Source organism: Xylocopa sonorina, chromosome 12, assembly GCF_050948175.1.
Source record: "Xylocopa sonorina isolate GNS202 chromosome 12, iyXylSono1_principal, whole genome shotgun sequence".
Taxonomy (NCBI): Eukaryota; Metazoa; Arthropoda; class Insecta; order Hymenoptera; family Apidae; genus Xylocopa; species Xylocopa sonorina.
This window is the reverse complement of record NC_135204.1, coordinates 5,629,064-5,644,294: the sequence shown is the minus strand read 5'-3', so window position 1 is coordinate 5,644,294 and position 15,231 is coordinate 5,629,064. Positions and strand designations below refer to the sequence as shown.

Genomic DNA, 15,231 nt, shown 5'->3' with positions numbered 1-15,231 from the left:
CTGGGGATGGTGAACGTTTCGAAACAAAGGTTTCCACGTTTTCTGAAAGTCGTGAGTTGGCTATGTATGTCGGCACAATGACTCGTGAGAGTCTTGTGTTCGCGTTTCTTTTTTTCTTGCTTTCGAGTTGGACAGCAAAAATAGCCGTAAATGGTGCGTTGAACTCGTTTTAGTAAAAATGATGGGTATCGCGAAGAAAGAAGATTCTCATCGAAGCGATAAACACAGTTTTACGAACGTAAATTATTAATAGCGTTTAACGTGACCCCCTTTCGTTTTCAATGCTCCTTTCAAGTGCTGCCAACGTGTTAAGGTGGATCGAGAAACACTGACGCCATTCTAATTCTAATGCGATTTTTCTGGACTCGAGGGTTACTTATTCTGAAATAGAATTCAAATTTATCGAACGTATTTACAAAAGTTTAGTGAACAGTACTATTCTGTTAGCTTTTTACGCGATAATTGATGACATATAGGGTGCCATGTTTTAAACAATTTGCGTAATTGTTTCTCAAATTATTTTCACGTTATTTGTTCGACAGAATCGAAGAAATTTCGTTTGAGATCGACGAAAGATTGTCTTAGAATCGAAAAATGAATTTATGAGGCTCACGAGCCACTGCATCTTCGGCCATTGGTGCATTGTCGCGGTCGTTCGCTGGTCCACGTTCTGGAGCTTCAGTATTTTTAGATTTCGAGGTGCTCGTCCTCTCTGTGGGACATTTATCAAGTGGCTGCTCGTGGCGATAAAACTGAAGACAAACAATTATTCTTCAACCTCTGAGAATCATTTCGTCACTTCTGTCATTCGTTAGAACAATATCTTTGACATTCCATGTCTTCAGTTTCTGCTGGCTTAGTCAGACGTGATATTTCCTGTGAAATTAGTCAATCCACTTAACACATTGAGTGACTAAGTAATATTAACAATGTAAATTAGCAATTAGAGCAGAAACAAAATATTTGAAAATTGAACAAACATTTCTATGAACAAGAAGAAATTTTAATTTGATATATATCGATAAGGAAGGTTGTATTTTAAAAAGTAATAATTATTGTAATTTATTACAATAATTTATTGTAATTCAATTTATTTATTTTAGACTTTTTCTCTGTACTTTCGAAGGGGCAAGTCTTTGTAGATATTTTGAAACGAGGCAAACAATGACTTCGAAAATGAAACGTCTGCTCTCTAGAAATCATACTTGCAAATCTCTCGCGTAGTAACAGTTAAATATTCTGGTTGCGAAATCTGCATAATAGATTTTTCGAATTTTTTTCTCGCAATTAAACGCTGTCCCATGGGTATCGTTAAAATTAAAAGCGCGAAACGCGTTCCGCGTGGAAACGGACACGTTGTAATTAAATCAGATTCGGTGGAATTTTTAAAAATACTCCAGAAATTAGGACTCTTTATTCTTCGTATTTAGAGGGAGCCAGAAAAACTCAGCTCGACACGTGTCACTAATGAGCCTAATTGTTGTCGTTACTCGTGACAAATTTAAATTCTAATAAAAAATTATTCGCGTTGATGTATCGACGATGGAATCCTCTAAAACGAATCTTTTTAAGTATAACATCAAACCACGTAGAAATATCTATTTTAATAAAATCATCTTGCACTCATAAAAATTCAATTTCCAAGAGCAAACAATATTCTTTGGCAAAGACTTTTGCAAATAAAATGCAACAACTTCGAAAACTAATTGATCACTCGTTGGCAATAAGATCCTTTCACCGTGTTAATTAAACTCGAACCTTTCGCATAATTATCCCTCAAATCTGAAAGATCACTGTAGACGCACGCACGTTCTCCAAAACGAGAGCCACGAACGAAGGACCCAACGTTTTTATTGGTATCGAATTGAATACGTTGCAAGGGCAAGCGCGAACAAAAGTAATCGCAAGACGTGTCAAGCAAAAAATGCTTTCGCCACGATTTGGTATTTCAACAGTGGAGGGGTAATTATTTGTTGCGATCAAAAAGTGACGTACGAATAATGTCGAAATTACTCGAGTCTGATGTACATATATATAAAATAATTCTTCTGGTGGTTCCATTTTCCTTTTGAACTAGCAATCTCACTAATTGGATCGTCCGCCACGAGCATTACAATTTTAATTAAGTCGTTCGAAGGACAATTCGCGAGTAACTAAATTACATTCTATCGAGAGCAATTATATTTTTATTAATTTCGTATCCACGTGTACTTAATGTGCTTCTCCAATTTGTTCAATTTCAAGGCACTTCTATACCTTTTTGCAATTTCCTTTATTTCGAAAATTGCAAATAAATAGACGAAAACGTCTGTGTCAAGCTGCTCTTGACATATATTTGGCAGGGACGAGACGCAGCGTCGAGTCTCGCTCGACAAACGACTGGCGAAGGGTTAACGTTGCCAAGAATCGAATCACCACGCGAACCATACAAAATCCCTATTCTCGACGCTCGTTAACGTTCCACGCTCATTCCCAATCGTTTATTAACGCTCGTTTCGTAAGTAACAGCGCAGCAAATTCCAAAATAAAAAGATTCTACCATCCTTCTCTGCTTGTCCTCGATATTTCTCCAAAGATGGACTCGCGAGAATGGTTCGCGAAATCGACGGATGACGTCATATCAAATAATTCCCTAGAAACGCGCGAGGCTTGCAGTTAATGCGTTGCGTCGCGTGGTTTCGAGGCAATTTGTTGGGCGGACGCGTAAAAACGTTTTCTCGGTACTCAAGGAGAAATTTCGAGTTCGACGGGAACAGACGCGACCCGCTTCGAAAGGTGTCCAATCATCGTAATGGAAACAAATGACTCCCTTGGCCTCTGCGCATATTTTCTCGTCGATTGTTTCTCGTCGAGCGAGCTGCGATCGCTCGTCCTTCGCGAACTATGGCGAACATTAGCTTATTGACCTCTGAACCGCCATTGTGCAATTCCTGAAAATGCACTTAAGAATGTTTTCTGCGTAGAGATTCTCCTCTTTCGTTTCAGCAGCGCTTGCAATGATAGCATTTAATTAAGTGCAAGACAGATAAAAGTATCATTTCTTTATGTACGGTTAATTTCTGTAACAAATGTCAATCCTTGGAACAGAAATTATTACGTAACATAAAATAATATGACAGATTATTAATGCGAAATAATAATATTTAACCAGTCAACTGTGGAATTTAGTTTCAAAAGATCAGCACAGGGTGCGGAATTAAAAACAAGCAGCGACGTGTATACACGTCGAACGCAGGGCAAATGGTGCTATTACACATTTGACGAAAAACGAGGAAGGATTACATTTTTATTCGTCAAAGAAACTGACAATTCGTTTCTGAATACGTTATTCTTGCTAAAAGCTTGAGAATTGTCAAAAAATACTAAAATACGTAATCAAGGAAAATTGAAAATAGCAAGAATAAACAAGAGAAATAGGAAAATAGTTTACAAAATTTCAAGCTATGTATACAAAGGGAACACATTACCAAATAATGTTCTTATTACATTTTATCGAGATTTCGAGTTTTTGTAGCGAATGGTAATTTTTTATTTCACACGACGAGTATACACGCCGAACGCACTTAACTGGTTAGAATAAATATTTAATGTTCTGTATAGCGGTTAGTTGCACTGCTTCTTACGAACTAATTTGTAGATTCGCTAAAATGCATCGACCGCCAAGAGTTCGATTTTATTATTAATATCGAAGATATATTTAACGAGCTATTTCCATTTCACTCACACCAGAACACCTTAGACGCGATTGCAAAGTAAAGAGGTAAGCGAGAAAGGTGATTCGTGCAAAAATGAAAATAAACCGAACAGGCGGGCACGTGGAACGTGTAAACAGTGTAGAGAGCGTAAAACAGCTGTAGGAACCGACGCGACTGCTGCTCGACAATGATGATTTACGCGGAGCTTAAACTGTGTTGAACGTCGAATCTCTCGCAAGTAATACTGAGAGCTTATTACACAGTGGTGAGCGCTGTGGAACGTTCAGAGTACGTGTTGCATATTAAACAATGGATTAATGGGGCCAGAGGTGGGTTGCTTTCTTCGAATCCTAGCGAGAGGCCACTCGCTTCAAACTTCGAGACAAGTGAACTTTGCTATCTTAATCTCGCTTTTATCGAGCTTCGCGCGATTTGTGTTAAAATCTCTCGCGTTCTCGTGTCATCGTCTCGAAAGAAAATTCGCTCGAAATCTTCGCATCACTGTCGAGTTTCATTTATTTTTTTGACAGATATATACTGTTTAAAACAGAACTTAAATTATTTCTTTTTAGAAATGGTCAATTTTTTAATTATCCACTGTGTATTCTTTCGATTCGACCGCCAAGTTGATCAATTTATCCCAATTTCATGCATTTAGTAATTAATGCGTGGAATACTTCGCCTGGTTCATTAATTACCCATTCAGGACTTAATATCTGCAATCGCAACGATCGCAAATGAAAGCAGCCCTCACTCTTCGACGCTGTCATCTCGAAAGGAAATTTATTCAACATTCCCGCCACGCTGCTACCCTCTCCCCCTTTTCGTCCTCTCCATCAAGTGCCGTCCGCGAAAGTGACGAGACACCAGGCGTAATTTCATAAATTCCGCGTAATGGACGTCTATCTATCGGCTCTGCGTTTTATCCGTGCATCGAGGAAGGATCAATCCGACCAGCCCACGGCAGAAATGAAATTCCCCGCTCGCGAGCCGCGTCAGCGGCCTAAGTGTCGCTTTTAAGCGTCGCGCGGGGGATTCTGCCTCTAGCGTGGCGATGCATTCGACGTCCGCCTCTATTTCGCCTAAAATAACGCGTTGTTACGCGCGTAAATGCTCGCGCGGTTTATTATCGTTCGCGGGGAACGTTGATTCGTTCCTGCGCTATTTGAACAGAGCGCCATTGCGCGGGTAAATTTGTCTTAACACTTGTCACACGATGGCGGCTTCCGTAGCTTCCGTTTAGCAACATAATTTTCGCCAACTCATTGTATTTGTAAGAAATAGCGCGTGGCTAAGTTGGTATTTAAGTAAATGATTCGTTTAATGTTTATATCTGTGTATATATGCGTTATTTGGTGTTTTTTGGGAGAGAAATTTTTTGAGGCAATTCTGGGGACTAAACTGAGGCGAAAAGGAAGAGTAAGAAAATTGCGTTTGAAGCTTGGTTGTGGAGAAATATTAGTTGGAAGTGTAACGCATGCGAGTGTAAGTTGAATAGTCTGACTTTAGGGGCAGTGTGGGTTGTGGTGAGTTCCTGGCAGACTGCAATTCGCATTGCACTGCCTTATGGGTCATTGCTGTTAGTACACGCGTGATTATTAATAATACAAACTTGCAAGACGAATATTTACTTCTGTTCCTTTTCTTTTTACTATTAAACGAGATTAATAGGGAAATGAAGAACACAAAAAGGATTTTTAATACCATTTGCACTTGCTATTAGAGAAATTATACTCTAACATATCTCTGAAAATCAAGCAAGACTTCCTAACCTAATTTCGCTACCTCGCATTAAACGCACAGACTTGCTACATCTCTTTTCTGCCTCACTGACGAGTCCGTTAGAATATCCGCGACAAAATACCTTTCCCATTCATCTCTCTCTCCTCCGTTTCCCTTACAATTCCACTAAACCGCATATTCTTCGCCAAACGTGCTCCACAAAGAAAAAAAAGAAATATGAAACTCGAATGAAACAGCCTGCAAGTAACCCGCGAGAAACGGTAGACCAACAAATGTCCTCTAAACATCAAAATGGCCTCGCCCATCCGCTCCATTGTCCGTTAAACGCGGCCATTTGTCCATCGCTTACTCCATGCAGCCTGGTTGCACCGCTGCAACCTGTTCCACCGTCGTTTCTGTCGTGGCCCCGATATTTCACGCGTGCAGAGAGCACGCCTCTTATCATCCAGGCGATATTTAAACCGGTGACGCGCGTCCCTGCAGCGCGACAAATCGAGAATACCGCGTCGACGCAGGGCAGCGACGGTGGACGGAAGCCAGCAGCCGGAAACGGTGCCAAGAGCCCCGCGAACTTGGCATTTTACGATCGCGCCAATATCGCGTGGGACCAAGTCGACGCGGCTTTGGCGCGTGGACGTGTTCACGACGTGTTCACGGCGCGTTCACGGGTATGCGTTCCAGATCGTTGACGGACGTCCCCGCGGAATTTACTGGCCTGGCCAGTACATTTTTGAAGCAGTGAAAAATGACACGCCTGTCAAACGAAGGCATTGAAGACGTTTCCCTCTGCAAGTCAACGATGTTAATTTGCGTTGATTTATCGAGCGTGTGAATAGTGGTGCAGGGTTTACTTAATACAATATTTGGGAACTGAGTTCTGTTCGTTTGGGTTTTTTAAGTGACGCGTATTTGGGTTTTAGAATGTTCTATTATTTTTGAGAGTTTGAGATATTTAGTTGTTGTGGGTTTGTTATAGTTGATGTGCAAAGTGTCTAATTTTGAAGTTATTGGTATTTATTGTGTGATGATTGTTATATAATGTAAGGAAAATGAAGAAAACAGAAGGAATTCTGTGTTTACTAGCGGAACCATTAGTAAAGTCGCCTGTGCATTGATCGAGGGGGTAGTGAAATCAGTCAAGAAGGTTCTTATATAAAAATTGAATGTTTAAGTGACGATTTGCAAAGTTTAGAACATTTTTTATATCTTATTTTTATGAGATTGTCGGATGTAAAAATTTTATTCGAACTCTGCGATTATTATCTCAGAAAGTTCTTTAATAATACAGACGATCAAAGTTTAGTGGTATATTTTATTGGAAAAATTGCGAACGAGTTTGATGGTCTGTGATGCCTCGAGATAAATCCGAGGAAGTGTTCTCCATCAAATTTTATTATTTCCCGCGATAAATTTCATGCCTCCACTTAAATCCATAGAAGTACGCTGGCAAGTGAGTGTTTCACGACGAACACTTTTTATTTTGGTTGCAATTTTACGGTCCCAGCGGTGCATCGGATTAGTCCATCGAGCTACGACCGTTTTTCCTTTTTTTTACGACGCACAGGGTTTACGGTTCGAACTTCTCACTGGTATTCGTCAAAGTATGTCAGAGTTACTTCAATCACTCTGCTGCTCTTCTATTGGCTTCTATCGAAATTTCAAGCATTTTGTTATTTCAGATTTTCGTAATGTTTTCTTTGATACCAACCCTCATCTTTTTTAATAAGATGTCACACGAAAAAAAGAGTTCAACACAGTCCATTTGCATTGTTTGTACTTAAATTCGATTCGATTATATTGCCACAATGTGATAGCAGTAGTTTAAAGTGTAATTTATTTTTTTTTCATCTAGCAAGAATTTAGCTATCAATCTAGCTCATCTAGAAACCCTTTTTTAATAAGATATCATACAAAAAAAAATTTACCACAGTCCATTTGCATTGTTTGTACTTAAATTCGATTCGATTATATTCCCACAACGCGATAGCAACAATTTAAAATGTAATTCATTTTTCTTCAACAAGCAATAAATATTGAAATGTCATATTTAATTTTACATATATGAAAAGGCAAAGTTCACGATTTATCGTGCGATTCAGTATATTTAAAGTGATACAACAGTGTTGATTCTTCGTCTTTGAAAATCGCAATTTATATCCGGTCCCATTATTCGCGTGAGAATGAACAAAAAGAGACAGAGAGGGTGAGAAGAATGAACGCATTGGTCGACGGTGGCGTGAAATTATTGCAATGGCCGCGCCTAATTCACACCAACAAATTACACCCGGTCAGCCCATAAGTTATCGCAGGTATTAACGTCGCTGGAGGATCTGTTTACTTGCTCGTTTAATTGCGCGCGTGTGCGAGCCGCAATGTGGCGCGCACGCATCAAGGCCCGTTTATGACCGACGATAAACGTCGCGCTATTCAGAATCAGAATCGCTGTTTATTGAGACAACTCTAAGACACTCGTCTAAGAACGTTGTTACGCAACGCACGCCACACAATTTCTATTATCTTCGAGCGCAAGCTTTGATTTTATTGAGTCGAAACTATCTTTGGAATTTGGGGGTTAGATCTGTGGCATTACTCGCCGCCATGTTTTTAAGTTCTTACCCTTTTCATCGAGATCTTATCGAGGGTCGATCATCAATTATTAGGTTGAGGAATAAGTTCCTAGTGTTTTTATGGAAGATTTTTATTTAAACGAAGTGAGGCACCCAGGCTCCCAATTTTTTGGTAAATTCGATTGAATGAAGGTGATTGAGAATCGTTTCATGATCGCTGTTCATTTTTTCTGCCAATTCACGACTCTGGTTTGGCGATAGTTTTAGTTCCAAAGTGATTTGAGACGTTCGTCATCGAATTCAGAAGGCCTCGCGCTGCGAGGCGTGTCATCGACGTCAAAGTCGTCATTTTTGAACTTTGCAAACCATTTTCGTGCTGTAAATGCAATGATTTTTGCCTTCCGACTATTCCATTTCTAAGCCTCAAAACTAATAGAAAATTAAACAACTCAAAAATACAATTAACATAGTTTCGTAGAGCAGAAAGAGTTCTATCGAATGAATACTTACCCTTTGCCAAATATCAAACAAATCGTTGTTAAATAAAAGAAATATAAAAACGCTATGAACTTATTCCCCAACATTGACGATCAATGCTGTCCACGTCAAAAACGTGAAGTATTTGGACTGCTAACTTCGAAGACAAATATTTGATTGCTTCGTTCCATTGTCGAACGAATAAATGAGAAACGTGAAATCGAGACAGAGTGGAGAGAAAAGAAATGTGGCTGAACGTTGACTTAGAGATCGGATCCTCCGCTAGGTGACTATAGCCGTGACCACTAGGCTAGTGACCTACTTCATCTGAACGGTCACTTTAAAGACTCTTGCCATACCAGGAAATCAATTCGAGGTTTATTGTTGAATGGCTTATCAAATATTTAGTGGCTGCGCTTGAAATTGAGTATGGATTCTTCGACAATTAGATGAAACTTAGATTTTATGTGCCTCCATGTATCAATCTCGATCGAAGTATAATTTATTTCCACGTGAATTAAGAATATTTTGACTCGACTTTACTATCTTCGCGTTAATTGCACAGGGTTTATTAAATAGCAGACCAATGAGTCCCTTGGTGCGCTCAGAACGAAATTTAATCTCTATCTCTTCTTTACTTTTACTCTTATTTGAATTATTCAATCGCAGTGAACAAAGTAAGGTCGACAATTAATTTAAGAAGAAGAGCAAGTAACTCTATCGATGCCCAGTTCATCGATTTTATCGCTACGCAGGCTCTAATGAAACATTTATTAGTGTCCTACATATTTTGTTGGCGCGCATCGATGAATAAAAGATTCATTAATTTAGCGCTCGACTGATGCCTTCATTAATTCCGTCTCTAAATACGTGCTCGAATATGCAACAGAACGAAGAAAGCGGTTGGTAACCGACGTCGAGGCGCTTGATACTTCCATTTAATGATTAAATTCCAGCTACAGCTATCGGGCCTCGCTCGAACGACTGACCAAGCCATCGATAATTCATGGAACATCCTTAGTTCCCGCGAGCAATCTTGATAATATCGAATTAACGACCGACCCGAATACAGCAGCGGCTGCGTTGAATAATTGAAAACGGGACAGAGAGGTAAACTTTTCGCCCCCCCACGGAACCGTGCGGCCGCTGGTTAAAGGTACGAGTCCCATAACGAAGATTTCTTCCCCCTTTTCTTCCCTTTCTCGCGCCATCTCTCTCGCGAGTAGACCTACTTTCGTTACTTCGAGCGTTACTCGTCGATTCCATTGAAACTTGGTGCAATCGCGGAGCAGTTCGAAATGTTGGACACGTAGTTTTTTCGTGAGAAATGGTTTACGTTTAAGGAGTGAAGTCAATCATCGAATTTGGATTTTGAGGAGTGAAGTCGATCGTTTTTAGGAGTCTGCAGGAGTCGTCATGGTGGAAATAGTGAAGTCAATCAAATTTGGGAATCTTCACGAGTCGTCATGGTGGAAATAGTGAAGTGAATCAAATTTGGGAGTCTCCAGGAGTCGCCATGATGGAAATAGTGAAGTCAATCAAATTTGGGAGTCTCCAGGAGTCGTCATGATGGAAATAGTGCAACGATTGGAAATAATTCGACACAGCATTATGCTTTTCCTCAAGAATAAAGAAGAACGAAGAAAAATAGTTTACCACTTAGAAATTTAAATAAATTTTAGTTGCATAAGACGTATTATACATAGGTTTGTACAAATAGTTTATAAGAATTAGCTAATAAGTCTCAGCTTGTAATTTTTAGTTGTATCAAACGTATTGTATATAAATTTATAAAGGTATAAACTAACAATTAGCTTGTAAGAACACTTCTGTTGTTTGTAAATTGTTGAAAAGTTATAATAAAAGGATCAATTATTGTTAATTCATTGTCTAATCATTTAAAGACCTCTTCAATACTCCTAGAATGGCCAATCCCAATCCTTAAACGAGAAAATACTCGTAAAAGATAAACCTGCACCCCATTAAGTTCGAAACAAAGTCGAAAATTGGGCTCTCGATTGGAACAATCCGATGAATGGTATTTTTTGGAAAATGACGTCACTTCCAAGAATCGCCAAAATTCCAGGAATTATCAGTGACGTCATTTTCCAGGAAATGGCACAATTCGGATACCTCCTCGTATATTATATTCTCCTGATACAAAGTCGAAAAATTGGGTTCTCGAACGAAAAATTGCAAATGTATCAGGAGAACATGACGTCATAGGAGGTATCCGAATAGTGCCACTTCTTGGAAATGACGTCATCGAGAATTCCTGGAATTTTGGCGATTCTTGGAAGTGACGTCATTTTCCTGGAAGTGGCAAGAATACCTCCTATGACGTCATGTTCTCCTGATACATTCTCAATTTTTCGATCGAAGACCCAAAATTTCGACTTTGTATCAGGAGAACATGACATATGAGGAGGTATCCGAATTATGCCACTTCTTGGAAGTGACGTCATCGAGAATTCCAGGAATTTCGATAATTCTTGGGAGTGACGTCATTTTCCTGGAAGTGGCAAGCATACCTCCTATGACGTCATGTTCTCCTGTTACATTTGCAATTTTTTCGATCGAAACCCTTAAATTTCGACTTTGTATCAGGAGAACATGACATATGAGGAGGTATCCGAATTATGCCACTTCTTGGAAATGACGTCATCGAAAATTCCTGGAATTACCGATACCTCCTATGACGTCATGTTCTCCTGATACATTGCCGATTTTTCACTCGAGAACCCAATTTTTCGACTTTGTATCAGGAGAACATAATATACGAGGAGGTATCCGAAATGTGCCATTTCCTGGAAAATGACGTCACTGATAATTCCTGGAATTTCTATAATTCTTAGAAGTGACGTCATTTTCCAAGAATTCTCGAGATTCTGTAATCCTAGCGCTAAATTTGCACCTCCAACTAATTTACTTGGGTTTGTGGCTATTTTTGACGAGATTTCTCTCGTTTAAGGATTGGGATTGGTCATTCTAGGATCGCTGGACTTACAGGATAATGACAACACAGTTGCATTCTGTTCAAATAATTGATTTATTCATTGAAACTACTGAGATGTACAACAAATTACAATTGAACTGTATTTTAAAGTGGTACAAACGTAATGTACTAATAGTACAATGTTTCTCGCATTCATTATGCAACTATATGTACGAACGAAATGGTGGCAGCAATGAAACTTCCTTGGTTGCTCATTTACGCCAGCGGTTAACACGCTGCGAAGTCCGTGAAACTATTTACCGAGTCTCTCATGGAGAGCAATATGAGCGGAGGTGCACTGACCTATTCTCGAGATGAACTTTGCCACCCCATTTTTTTTTTCAGACCCCGTCCCAGTCGCTCGCACGGTCGCGGAGCACTTGAACATGGCAAGAAAAATATTTCCTTTCCGCCGTCCTCTGTTTTTCAATCCCCCTGGCCGTGTTTCTTCCTGTCCTCGGCTTCTTCATTACACCTGCTCGTATGACTTAAGGGCGACCTCGCGAGGGGCTGCTGGAATCTGGTGGCGACAAGTTTTTTATCGCCACTGAGAGCTGGGTTAATTACCTGCTGCCAAATGACCAGCTAAATGGTTCGCGCTACTTTGGCTGAATTATAATTGCGAGGATCAGTGGATACATTTGTGCCTGAGAAATTAAAGAAAAAGTAAATTCTATCTTTGCATTGATTAATGAAAAAAAATCATTATTCATAGTTAACACGAGTTCACGCACAACAAATATTTTCCAACAAACCAATAACTCATAACACATAATTTAACCAGATAAGATTCATTTCCAAAATACTCTTACATCCTACAAAAAAAAAAAATATTAATTATAATCTCACGTTTAATAATTCAGAAGACCTTCACGTTCCCCAAAAACACCCAAACCTCCCTTGACAAGCACAACTAAATATTTTCCAAGAAACCAATAACCCACAACACCTAATTTAACCAAATGAAATTAATTTCCAAAATACTCCTACATCCTACAAAAAAAAAATATTAATTATAATCTCACGTTCAATAACTTAGAAGACCTTCGCATACCTCAAAAGCAACCAAACTTCCCTCGACAAGCACAACTAAATATTTTCCAAGAAACCAATAACCCACAACACCTAATTTAACCAAATGAAATTAATTTCCAAAATACTCCTACATCCCATAAAAAAATATTAATAATAATCTCACGTTCAATAACTCAGAAGACCTTCACGGTCCTCAAAAGCAACCAAACCTCCCTCGACAAGCCTTATATACGAATCAAACCCCAATCAACTCTAAACCGTCCCCTCATTAAGCGCAGCAGGCTGCATTTCGTTCGCGATAACCCCCGCCAAAAAACAGGACGCTTCATTACCCGCGAAATAATCCAGCGCGGAACTCCAGGGATTGCTGGAACAATTAAAACGTTCCGCTGAAAAACAGCATCGCTGCTGGGTTTGGTGGGCGGCGGAACGTTGGTCTCGATTTCAAACGCGGCGTCTGCTCGACTCGAAAGACGGGTCTGAAGAGCAGCCTGGCAAGGAGAGGGCGAGAAGCAGCGGTTGCGAGAGAGAGAGAGAGAGAGAGAGAGAGAAACGCGAGAAAGAACGACTGCCAGGAGGAAGGAGCGCGTTGGGGGTGGGTTTGATCTCTCGCAGGCTGCGGCAGGGTAGGTCAGTGAACGCGGCTCCAGCAGGCAGGCAGCTCCAACGGGAACACCCGGGACACCCTCACCCTCCGCTCGCTCGCTCGATATCTGGAAACGACGGCTGCGAACGCGAGGGGCGAAACGGGCGGGACACGCTGGAGGAGCCACGCGAACGCAACGACGGACTGGAAACGCTCCCGATCGTCCCTGCGGTACCAAATTAGAAACGGCTGTGGATTAAGATGAAGATGCTGGGTTGAGCGAGGAATGAGCGAGAATTGAAACGTTCTTGCGTCTTGCCAGCGTGCATTGTAATCTTGAGAGAGTTTGCGGTTATGCTTGACATTGGCAGCCATTGTTCTACTAACGATATGCAGCTTTTTAAATTTGTAGAGTACAGAAAATTTTTTAAGGGATGTATTTTTTGGGTGGATTGAGTCCCAAATTAGAAACGGCTGTGGATTAAGATGAAGATCCTGGGTTGGGGGAGAAATGAACGAAAATTGAGACGTTCTTGCGTCTTGCGAAAGTGCATTGTAATCTGGAGAGATTTTGTGGTTTGAGAAGATGGTGCGGTTATGTTTAACATTGGCAGCCATTGTTCTGCTAATGATATGCAGCTTTTTAAATTTGTAGAGTACAGAAAATTTATTAGGGGATGTATTTTTTGGGAGGATTGAGTTTTTTTTGAAATTTGTATTCTTTATCTTGGAATCTTGACTGAAGAGAAATTTTTTATATTGTTTTTATAGTTTATAATATTGTTTGCATGGTGAAAGTCAACTGAGTACGCATGTGATCTCGAAAGGTACAGTTGAGTTCTCTAGTAGATGAAATATTTAGAAATAGTGGGTCGTTGATGATAACAAGGAATTTTAGGGGATATTTTTTCCACTGAGAGGTATCTGATAAAGTTCCATACGCCTTGAGATATACGTTTTTTGAGATGACTAAAAATTCCACTTGAATTCGCAATTAAGCCATTAGTATAAGTCCCCACGCGACTACTGCTGTTCTTATCAGTAAACAACAAAGAGCTTTTCTAATTTTATAATCGTACCAAATAATAATACAAAACAAAAAACAAAACTCAACTGCAAAATAAAATTGCATTTGTGACTTCGTTTTTACCAAAAATGTTGAATATTCATGAAGTCTGTGGCTGCAAGTGATAGAAGTCAATAGTTAGCGCGACGGCTGATCTACTACCAATGGAGTCGTACTACTAGCACACACCTATGTAGTAAACTATCAAAATCATTTTTCTCAGAACCAAAGCCTTCAGCACAATTTTATTACCCTGCAAAATACTTTAAATTTTTCTAAACAATTAGTACAACCTCTACAATAAACTCTACCCTTACATCTTCTTACCAATCTCTCGTGCATCCATCTTAACAATCTCGTACACAAAAACAAAATTACGCTTCTTGAAAATGAACAAAAGTCCCTGGTACTTTCGAGCACAGTAGCGTATCGAACGTGTACTGTCACGGATGAATCGTGCAGTGAGTGAAAGCTCTCGAATGCACTCTGCAGAGGAAACAGCGGTGCAAACGCGGCGAAATATCGAGGGCGATAAGGTGTCGCGTGAACGAGGGCTCTCGTGATACCCTTGGCAACGGATCTCTCTCGAAGGCGGTCCTCTCGCGTTTCGACAGGATGATCAGTGTCGCCGCGATAAAGAAACGCGGTAATGGAGATGAAATGGCGTCAGTGGCGGCTCTTGATCCCCTCTGCTGGATCACTCGCGAGATCCACGAGTGAAATCGTGGAACGATAAGACTTTCTTTTGAGAGAGCCACGGACGTAGGCGATTCCATTGAAACGCGTTCGAGGCGGAGAACAGAGGCGAGAGGACGAGGAGACGGTGGATTAACGACCAGGATGGATCCAGTCTCTGGCGAAATTAGGTGCAGCCGGATTCAGACGGGACATTTTGAAGGAACGACGCGGATGAAGCGAAAATGGATCCGTGGCTGGGGTTGTGATTGAATTTGCATCGCGGGTCCTCTAGGATGGGAGCGTCGGTTTCTTTGGCACGGTATTAAGGTGAAAATTAAATAATCTGCCAGCTGGAGTTTCCGTGTAGATAGGAATTAGTTGCGAGATAC

The 15,231-nt window shown here is 40.3% G+C and overlaps 1 protein-coding gene across 3 annotated transcripts in view; it reads left to right on the top strand.

Annotated features, from left to right (window-relative positions):
* LOC143430018 (octopamine receptor beta-1R) overlaps positions 1 to 15,231 on the top strand; it is a 126,478-nt gene that overhangs the window by 98,595 nt on the left and 12,652 nt on the right. The gene's annotated exons all lie outside the window — the stretch shown is intronic.